Genomic DNA, 11423 nt, shown 5'->3' with positions numbered 1-11423 from the left:
GTCAGAAGGCCCGTCATCCTCAGGTACGGAAAGAGACCATAAAGAGTCGGCTCAGCCTCACTCCAAGCGTGGAAATGATCGATTGGAATTTATCCGAATGGTCAACTGTAAGGAACTGGGATGGGAGCAGGTAGCCTTTGTGAGGGAATGTGCACTTATTTCTGCTGGAGCATGGGTCCCAGCCCGCTGATCACCTCTCTGGTCCTGACTGGTTAACAAGGCTGCATATTTCGGGGCAGTGGTGGCCTAGCGGTTAAGGAAGCGGCCCCGTAATCAGAAGGTTGCAGGTTCGAATCCCGATCCACCAAGGTACCACTGAGGTGCCACTGAGCAAAGCACCGTCCCCCCACACTGCTCCCCGGGCGCCTGTCATGGCTGCCCACTGCTCACTCAGGGTAATGGGTTAAATGCAGAGGACAAATTTCACTGTGTGCATCGTGTGCTGTGCTGCTGTGTATCACATGTGACAATCACTTCACTTTACTTTATTTGAAAAACTGAATGGACTCAATTTTGTTGAAATGAAACAAATGAGTAAATAGCACATTTTTAAAAAATCATATGGTTGCTCTTTTTTGTTGTCATGCTCATGTGTGGATTGGCTTATTGGCGCACCATTGCGCGCAACATTTGTATTTTTTAACCACTTCGGAGGGTCACAAGTCACTAGCACGGTTATTACGGGGTCGTGAGCTGAAAGGTTTGGGAACCCCTGGTTTAGGGGAGAAACCGTCTACAAGGAATCTAATGAGGAAATTGAGCCACAGGTACTGGTGCCGTTCAACCCTGACGAGACAACAATTGAGTAATTTGATGAATAAGAAAAAGCACTTTGCTCCAAGTAAAACACCTGGTCTATAGTGTGGCCCCAGCAACTCCTCTTCTTTTCTTTGTTCTTCCTCCGAAGTGGTTTATTTGCAGTAATTCGACCATGAAGACCTGATTCACGTGATCTTCTCTGATCAGTTGATGTTGAGATGCATCTGCTACTTGAACTCTGTGATGTATTTATGTCTGATCTAATCTGAGGTGCTGGTTTCAGTCCTCATGAGAGCCAGTTTAATGGTCTCTGCAGCTGCATTTCAACAAATGTGAAGATACAAAGATTAGTTCTTGAAATTTTATGGACTGACTGATCTTCATGTCAGTTTACTTAGTTGATTAGTTCTTGCCATAATAATGATTAAAACAGCTCTAAAATAGGGCTTATAGATCTTTGTACCAACCCCATAACTGAACAACACAACTAATGTTCTCAAACATGTTAAGAAGAAAATGAAGTAACTCTTTACAAGACATAAAGTGGGCACGGAAAGTATTCAGATCATTCATTTGTCAGATCATGCATCAGTTAATAATGTACACACAGCACCCCATATTGACAGAAAAACACAGAATTGTTGGCTTTTTTGCAGATTTATTAACCAAAAAACTGAAACATCACATAGTCCTAAGTATTCAGCCCCTTTTCTGTGATACTCATATATTTAACTCTGGTTCTGTCCATTTCTTCTGATCGTCCTAGAGATGGTTCTACACCTTCATTTGAGGCCTGCTGTGTTTGATTCTACTGACTGGACTTGATTAGGAAAGCCACACCCCTGTCTATATATGGAAGGTTTACCTTCCAACAAGACACTGACCCTAAGCACACAGCCAAAATAACAAAGAAGTTCACAACAACTCCGTGACTGTTCTTGAATGGCCCAGCCAGAGTCAAGGTCCAACTCTGGAGAGACCTATAAATGGCTGTCCACCACCTACCATCCAACCTGCCTGAACTGGCGAGGATCCCCAAATCCAGATGTTGCACGTCTTTCCCAAAAAGACTGTATTAGATCAAAAATACGAAACACTGAGCAAAGGGTCTGGATACTTAGGACCATGTGATAGTTCCGTTTTTCTTTGTTAATAAATCTGCAAACATGTCAACAATTCAGTGTTTTTCTGTCAAAATGGCGTGTACATTACTGAGAGAAAAATTAACTTAAAAATTTAAGGGGTTCTAAATACATTCCGTACCCAAGACAGGTGACAACCTCGCGAGGCTGACTGAGAGAAAGTCAAGAGTGTGCAAAGCAAAACACACACACACACACACACACACACACACACACACCCTTTTATATATCCTCATGAAAACATATTTTAGCAACAGTAGATGCCAGAAGAGTGTACCCATCATGGCTTTGCATGAAAAGCAGCTGGGAGTCTTCAAAATGGAGTCACTCTTGTTAACTGCAATTTAGTAGAGCCTATGGGTTAAAACTAATCTAATAATGCTTTATTGGATTATGGATGGAGTTCATTTGAACTGCATTGAAAATGCTGGTGATACAGTAGGACAGTTCAGGGATAATAATATATACGAATGAAGGAAAATAAAAAGGCAAATAAAAGCTGAATAAAAGCAACAAGCAACATAATCCCCAACATTCCAGTTTCTGTTGACTGCCTATTAATGTCATGACATATTAGGTCATTTTTCATGCTGCATTTTTGTACTTTCATCTTTGACAGGAGCAGTCAATAACTTTTCCTAATAATTTCTTTCCTTCTTTGCCTGTGAAGCAGGCACTTTACAACGAGCCAGTTGGAGCATCAGGGGTCATTCTCATGATTTACGTCACAGTACTGTTAGCAGAGTAAACCAGACGCTTTAATTCCCGCTGGTGCCATGTGCAAAATTGAACACTGTAACTGGTCTGTAACTGGTCTCAATATCAAATGGTTGGCTGAAACCAAATCTGGGTTCATTCCTTTCTGATCTGGAATGATTTCAAACCAAGATTATAGATAATGGTACTATGCCAGTGGAAAATACATTAACAGGTGGATTTTGACCATTTTGCTGTCGTTCCCACAACAGAACAGTAAAATATGGTTAAATGTGCATTCACTGTTAATGATAACTGGGTGTGTCAGATTTGTCCTCACTGGTCTTTATTTGTCCACTCGGTTTGCGAACTCAACGTGTATGAAAAACTTATATATGTATAAAAGGGATCTAAGTTGGATTCTGAGATTTTTTTTGCAGTGTTAGGGACTAAGTGGGTGCAATTCAGAGGTTTATTTCAGCCCTTATTATTTCATGATGATATTAATATACGTGTTTAATGTCAGTCATAACGCTGGATGGATTGCCTAGGGGCCCGTCAGTGATGAAAGGCCAGGGTTAATGTACCAATGTTTCCCCCCCCACCGGCCCCTCGCACACACATGTGAGTCATATTCATACCGGAGCGCGTCTGGTCTCTGGGGACGCCAGCCTGAAATCCACCCCTGTCAAACAGCCACACGCTACCCGCCATCTCGCTCCCCGCCTCCGTGAGTATCAGTTTCCCTGGGCAGGAGAGAGTCGGGGACCACCAAGAGTAGCCCCCGCCTCACCAACACGGGACCCAGACTTTACTGGGACCATTTTGCTGCAGCATAAGACATGCTAGACAAGGCAAACAAGCGTCTAGGTAATGAAACCAGACCCATGAAAACCGGTCAGAAATGCACTTTCAATGACTGCCAGTTTCTGGTCCCGCCTTTATAAAGCAGACAACTGTACATTTTTACAATGTATATTGGCACAAAGCACCAGAACAGTGTTGAAGGCCCCTAGTGAGCAGCAAAAGGTGACAGTGGGAAGGAAAAACTGTGCAGCACAGCACATGGTGACACAACGAAATGTGTCCTCTGCTTTTCACCACAGGCGCCCGGGGAGCAGTGTGTGGGGACTGTGCTTTACTCAGTGGCACCTCAGTGGCACCTCGGCGTTTTTTTCAAACCCTTCTGATTACGGGGCCACCACTGCCCCATCCTCCTCTGGTCAGCACTGGATTACATCCAGGAAATATGGCATGTAGACATTATTTGCGTCCAGTTATGTATTATGATGTAATATTGAGGTAGTATGTTCCAGCAGATGATTATCAGATGGATTATCAGGCACATTTTTTATATACACAGAAAGGAAGTGTAGAATGTGGGTAGAAGGATTACTAATTCAGTAAATTCTTCTTCAGTTGACAACCCAACACAACCTGACACACATTTCTGGGATGAAGTCCGGCCCATCAACAATTTGGGTTTTAAAAGGCAGTCAGTGCAATTCCAAATGGCATAAATCCCTTCATGGCCCCAGGAGCGCTTTCAACACGTTCTGCTCCGGCTAAAGAGTGGGGGATTTGAATATTAAAATACTGACTGATTTGAACAAGGACATGTGTGGCAGAATAAAATTCTGTAAATAAGCATTTGAATTGAAGGATGAATAAAATATATCACACAACATTAAAAAAAAAAAGTAGAAGCATATTCAGCACATAACAAACAGATGCATTTTAGACACATGAAAACATGAAAGTAGGGGCTATTAAAGCATCCTATTTAAACAAACCAGTAGTGTCTATTCAAAGGGCTGAAATATTAGAAAAGTTATTTACTTTTATATTCATAAGATCAAATACCTTTGAAAGAAGTGACACACATATAATGACACGTTTTCTGTAATTTGCACAACACTGGTCCTCACTGAGATCTACACACATGACCAAGTACTGACAGTAATAACTGTTCCCAACATAAACAGGAAGTGGTTTCACATCCCCTGCAGATCCCAGAGTTGGCGCTGATATCATAGAGCTTCATTTTCTGGCTCGGCATTTGGCCTCGGCTGTGTTTGTTTTCATTTAAACATCAAAGGACCGCGTCCCTCCGATCTGAAAGTCCCTCAGTCTTCAGAATGATATGTACACATCAAAAGGCCCAGAGCTCTTTAGCCCAATTAGGTAATTCAATAAGCCAGGGGGGCAGCAGGCCTGATCGCTCCTCTGATTCGGCCCTCTGTGTCGGCTGGAGCCATCGGGTCCCCCATTCTTATAGAACGTGACGCAAACAACGTGCAGAAAAAAAGAAACTGCAACCACGGTCCTCTGCCCCACAAATATTCACCAACTTCCCTTCCGCTTCAGGCCGCTGAGCTGGAAATCCAAAATCCTGAAAATCGAATCACCAAAAACAACCAATAATCTTCCACTGTGCGTTTTTTAATTATTATTAATAATTCACAAAAGAAGAAATTAGCACAATTAAGGAATTCCTTCTAATAACTCAGTTGGAAAAAACAATATTAAAACATAAAGTAAAATCTCTTCTAACAAACACACAATTGACAACGTACTGAAAAAACCTTTTGAAACAGTTTTCACACAATATTAGTTTTATCACAAAAGACACAATTTTTGTGGAATTCCGGTTTAAGATTTAGTACAATTGGTGAAATCATTTGTTATTAGTGGAGATTAGTTGCATTTTACTGATAATATTAATTTTTTACAAAATTCTCTTCATTATCTTGTTATGGGTCCCTTTATCATTTTACATTTTTAATATGTTATTAAATTGAATAAAATAAGTTAAATATCAATGACCAAACAAAACAGTAAAATGTCTAAAGCGATAAAGTGACACTCTCAGCCAAAACACTGAAAAGCAAGTAGTCAAGTAGATATCGTTTTTCCGGTGCGACCATCAAAAAAATGTGATCTTGTAATCTGACCCTGTCCAGAGGTCGCATCAAGAGTGAAGGATTTGACTGGCGCCCACACTGAAAAAAGTGGATTAATCTGTCACATGTAATATTTGAGCGTTGACATAATGTAAATCAAACCTGCTGAGACCTGGATTATTTACATTGCGTCACTGCTAGAATAGTAGATGTGCCAGATCTTTGCCAGTGTTCACTTTTTAAGTGCATTAATGTACCACATAGTAGGCTACTGTCCTGGAGAGGGATGGTACGTTGTTGTTTTTTTTTTTTTTTTTTGCAACTTGCCCGTTTACCACCTACAGATGTAATTGTACGGTATTTTATAATTGTGTGGATATGGTAATTGTAATAAATAAATGATAGAAGATAATGATTTGTGTCTGGTGTCGATATGGAGAATTGTAAAGGTTTCACCAACTTTTGAGCACCATCGTATTCTGTAACTTTGGGAAAAAGAATCCTCTTCCCCGTCATCATCTGACATTGAAGGCTGAGAGGTTGGGAGAGTATAAGATGGAAAATGGACTTGTGTTGGGCCTGTGCAAATATTTAGAGAGGCGACCGTGCCGAGTGGCCTCGGCCTGTAATTGAGCAAATGAGCTGTAATTACCCAGACGGTGGAGCCGGGCTGAGGGGTGGGCTGGCTGCTGACAAGTGTGGCTTCGCTGGCCTTGTTAAACTCCAGCCATGCCGATGTGCCGGATTATCACTGATCTACATCAACGTAAAAATACACCAGCATTAATCACCATACATGAATACCAACTACGTCAAATGTGTACAAGTTCAATAAATTCTATAAATTGGACACAAAAGTGACAGTAAGTGCATTGACACCCGAAGTGGAGACCTGAGCTGCGTTCGGGAGGGGAGGGGAGTGATTAAGACATGAAAAGGGTCACCAGCAATTACGGCCCCCCCTTCCCCACGCCCTAATCTGATGGTTGTATCAACAGGTTAAAACTGGTCCCTGGCAGTAATAATAAACTGGCGCACAGAGAACAGCTTTGGGAGCCGAGTGCCCACTTGGCAGTACAGTGGAACATGAGGAGTCTCATTTCAGGAAGGGCCTGACTGTAAGAGCGCGGCGGAAATCTGCCCACAGTGGGCCTCATGAATGTAAAAAAAATGACTGTGAGTATTTGCTTTGGCGGGTACCAGGGCATGTTGCCACGGGGCTCCTTCTAAACCAAGCGGCTGGCAGAAAATTGCACCAAAATTCAGTCAAAGAACATTTCTATTCAGCCCATTAAAGTGTCCGACTATAAGCCCACTGCGCTGAGCTCATAGCCTCTCTGCCCACATACTTAGACCTGAGACCTCTGCTTCTGCACGTTATTCCTGAAGGTTTTTAAAGTTCTCAGCGTTAAAAAAACACCCTCCTCCCCAAAACAAGCACCACCTCCCTCCTCCACAGGCCAGGGGACTGGAGCCAGGGCATGAATGAAAAGGGCCCGGGACAAAACCCTGATTTTCCATGGGACTGGGTGTCACAGCGGGGCTGCTTTGATCCTCGACCCCCTCCCCAGCTGACCTATGTCACCAGGCAGCTATCACCCGTGAGGGGAGTGGTCTGTCGCTGCGGGTTTAAGTGCAAGAGAGGGGACTTCTTCACTCTTTTTTGCAGAATTACTATCGGTTAAAGTTGTTGTGTGATTAGCGTTCAGCCTCCCGCTACTTATCACCCCCAGTTGTGATGGTGACAACCGCACTTACCACATTATTAGTTTTGTATGATTCCAACTTCTGTTCAGATTCTGTTTGGGTTTGTTGGCCAATGATGGAGCCAATAAGGTCCTTGTCCCTCAAGGACCAGTTCCTGGGCCTCACTCATTTGATCTTTGTTTGATTTTAAGAAAGCACAGAATCTCATCATGAGAAGATAGCAAGATCTGATAAACAAGGCAAGGCTAGCTCATGAGGCTGAACTTAATACACATAGTAAATCTCACAATCAGAAATGTATTAGTCGCATCATCAGTTGCAGCCTTTTCATCATTTTCCTGCTGTAATTCTGCAAAGTAATGTTATGATCAGGTCTAGGTGAGAAATGGCATTTAGTCATTATGCTTGTTGAACCAGTGAATATTACAAATTTCCAAGTAACGGAATTTTCACAAATTTTAAATAGCAAAACCTGAAGAGTAATATATTGTAAAGTAATATTTAAGATTAAGATTTTGAGAATCTAGGTTTAGCTGTATGACACTGGGTACTTGTTTCCTATGCGGGGACGTCAGCAATGAAAGGAAGCCTTGATCTTGGCCCATGAGAAAGCCTGCAGTCTCAGGGGCATCTTCAGACACCAGAGCCCAGGGCCGGGCCAGCAAAGACAGGAGGGTCAGCTGGTCTGTGTCCATAAGCTGTCCCCGGGGAGAGAATTTGCCATAATTACATGCTCTATTTACTAGTTTGGGGTTTTGATTCATTGTTTTACACTTTTTCCCCCCTCACACAGTCATACAAAGCTGGAAAAAGCGTTATTTCCCACAACAGACACGATGAGAGGATCTTTTTATGACACTGGTTTCATGTTTCTATTTGTACTCAAGGGCAAAACTGCATCTCATAATTAATACACTGATAATCGGTTGATCTCTGAAACAGAATGGGGGCGTTTGGCCCCTCCATCCACGCCCCCCAGAGTCCATTTTCCCACAACCCAAACAAACCATGTCCGCCCCCACTCCTGACAGCTCCCCACCCGCCTCCACCCATGGGGTTGTTGGGTGCCCTTGAAGACCTGCTGCACTTTAGATCAGTTTTTAATTATTTTAAAATAATAACTTTTTTACTTAAACAAAAAAAATGTCTTGTTTTAGTTTCCAGCTGACAGAATAGGGGAAGCTGTTCACTCGGGAATCTACGCAATTACCTGATATTATCACAGACATGGCTCTATGATCTGTTGGAGAAGGACTAAAATGACTAAAATGCTTTATATGCTTTAACATTAGTTCTATAAATTATTGTACATATCAGAGGACCCAGAGACAATCAAATGTGAACTGGCTGAGAGGAGTTCTTCACAGTGCTAACCTTTAAATATCACTCCATCTAACTGCTTTTACTGCAAATATCACTCCATCCTACATATTTTACTGTAGTTATCACTCCGTCGAAGTGTTTTAACAGTAAATATCACTCCATCTAACTGCTTTTACTGCAAATATCACTCCATCCTACTTATTTTACTGTAGTTATCACTCCATCGAAGTGTTTTAACAGTAAATATCACTCCATCTAACTGCTTTTACTGCAAATATCACTCCATCCTACTTATTTTACTGTAGTTATCACTCCATCGAACTGTTTTAACAGTAAATATCACTCCATCTAACTGCTTTTACTGCAAATATCACTCCATCCTACTTATTTTACTGTAGTTATCACTCCATCGAAGTGTTTTAACAGTAAATATCACTCCATCTAACTGCTTTTACTGCAAATATCACTCCATCCTACTTATTTTACTGTAGTTATCACTCCATCAAAGTGTTTTAACAGTAAATATCACTCCATCTAACTGCTTTTACTGCAAATATCAGTCCATCCTACTTATTTTACTGTAGTTATCACTCCATTGAACTGTTTTAACAGTAAATATCACTCCATCTAACTGCTTTTACTGCAAATATCACTCCATCCTACTTATTTTACTGTAGTTATCACTCCATCAAAGTGTTTTAACAGTAAATATCACTCCATCTAACTGCTTTTACTGCAAATATCACTCCATCCTACTTATTTTACTGTAGTTATCACTCCATCTAAGTGTTTTAACAGTAAATATCACTCCATCTAACTGCTTTTACTGCAAATATCACTCCATCCTACTTATTTTACTGTAGTTATCACTCCATCTAAGTGTTTTAACAGTAAATATCACTCCATCTAACTGCTTTTACTGCAAATATCACTCCATCCTACTTATTTTACTGTAGTTATCACTCCATTGAACTGTTTTAACAGTAAATATCACTCCATCTAACTGCTTTTACTGCAAATATCAGTCCATCCTACTTATTTTACTGTAGTTATCACTCCATTGAACTGTTTTAACAGTAAATATCACTCCATCTAACTGCTTTTACTGCAAATATCACTCCATCCTACTTATTTTACTGTAGTTATCACTCCATTGAACTGTTTTAACAGTAAATATCACTCCATCTAACTGCTTTTTGTGTAGTTATCACTCCATTGAACTGTTTTAACAGTAAATATCGCTCCATTTAACTTCTTTTACTCTAAATATAACCCTGTCTAACTGCTTTTACTTGTGTTCAAGTGACAAGAATCTACTGACTCATAATTCATACCACAATTGCACCAATTTTGTCCTAGCGTTTTCTGATCCAGAAAAAAATAATAGGGGAAAAATTCATTTGTGTAGCATATTGTCGTATGATGCCACCCTCTAATGACAGATTTACTGTCTACATTTTGTCTATATAGAGTCATTGAATTACATATAAGTATCTAAAAGATACTTAATTCACAGAATGTTGCTGAATGGACCACAAAGACCCAGCATGTTGTTTGCTGTCCTTGTTTCCTGCAGCTTCAAAGACATGATTGAAGAGGGCGTGGTTTCTCTCAGCGTGTGGGTGGAGTCAGGTGAATGGAGCACCTGGGAGCAATTCAGCAGCGACTTGAAATGAGTGTGAGGAAATGTGAGACAGATTCTGGGGGGTGTTCTGCAGAGCGAGGAGTCATCGAACCGTCCAATCAAAGGCCAGTCATCAAGTGCTCCGGTTTCACTGTCTTCACATTTGCCTGTATGGTTCTTTCGGGTGGTAAAGTCAGGGATATTTTTAATGTACTTCAGAAACTGAACAAAATTTAAAACACAAAAATATATGAAAACATGTCGGGACATTTATTAGAAACTCCTGAAGTAACTGGGATAAAAAGCTGATTTGATAGAATTTTTCTGACTTTATACAACTTTTCTGGGGATGAACCATGTAAAATTTCTATTACTTTACGTTCAACTGAATCTAAGCTAAAATTGTTCAGTATGAAATTGAAGTGAAAGTGAAGTGATTGTCATTGTGAAACACTGCAGCACAGCACTTGTGTGTCCTCTGCATTTAACCATCACCCTGAGTGAGCAGTGGGCACCATGACAGGCGCCCGGGGAGCAGTGTGTGGGGGGGACGGTGCTTTGCTCAGTGGCACCTCAGTGGCACTCGAACTGGCAAAATTAAAAATGTATAATGCACACATAGTGGTGGCCACAGGTAGGGTGGTAGTAGCCTAGCAGGTAACACACTCGCCTATGAACCAGAAGACCCAGGTTCAAATCCCACTTACTACCATTGTGTCCCTGAGCAAGACAGTGCTGTCCCTGTCCCTGTAACTACTGATTGTAAGTCGCTCTGGATAAGGGCATCTGATCAATGCTATAAATGTCTCTATATCCTCACGACGTTGTTAAATGCGGAACTAATGGTGGCCATTTATAATCACCATTCTGAATGACTTTCTGTAACCAACGAAATGTACTTTTATCAGCATCAACTTTTACAACGTTTACTTGCTGGATGACATTCTGTCATTTCAACTGTATTTTTGACAATGACTGAATTTGATGTTGAAATCTGAAAGATTAACTAGATTAATGACAAATTAGACCCGTTTCCGTCTGAACTCCATTCACTCCACAATCAAAAGGGAGATTAACTTCAGAGCAAAGACAAATTAGACCAGTTTCCTATTAACTCCACCGTCAAAAGAGAGAATGGCCATTTACTTTGAGTAAAGGGAGGATTTTCTAAAGGGGTGGGGGGTGGGCGGGACAATGAGGCAGGAAGACCGCGGGGCTGGGAATTTGCCTCCAGGCCGCTCAGATGAGTGCGGGACCTTTCTGAAGAGC

Source organism: Denticeps clupeoides, chromosome 14 (assembly GCF_900700375.1).
Source record: "Denticeps clupeoides chromosome 14, fDenClu1.1, whole genome shotgun sequence".
Lineage (NCBI taxonomy): Eukaryota > Metazoa > Chordata > Actinopteri > Clupeiformes > Denticipitidae > Denticeps > Denticeps clupeoides.
This window is presented reverse-complemented; position numbering follows the sequence as displayed.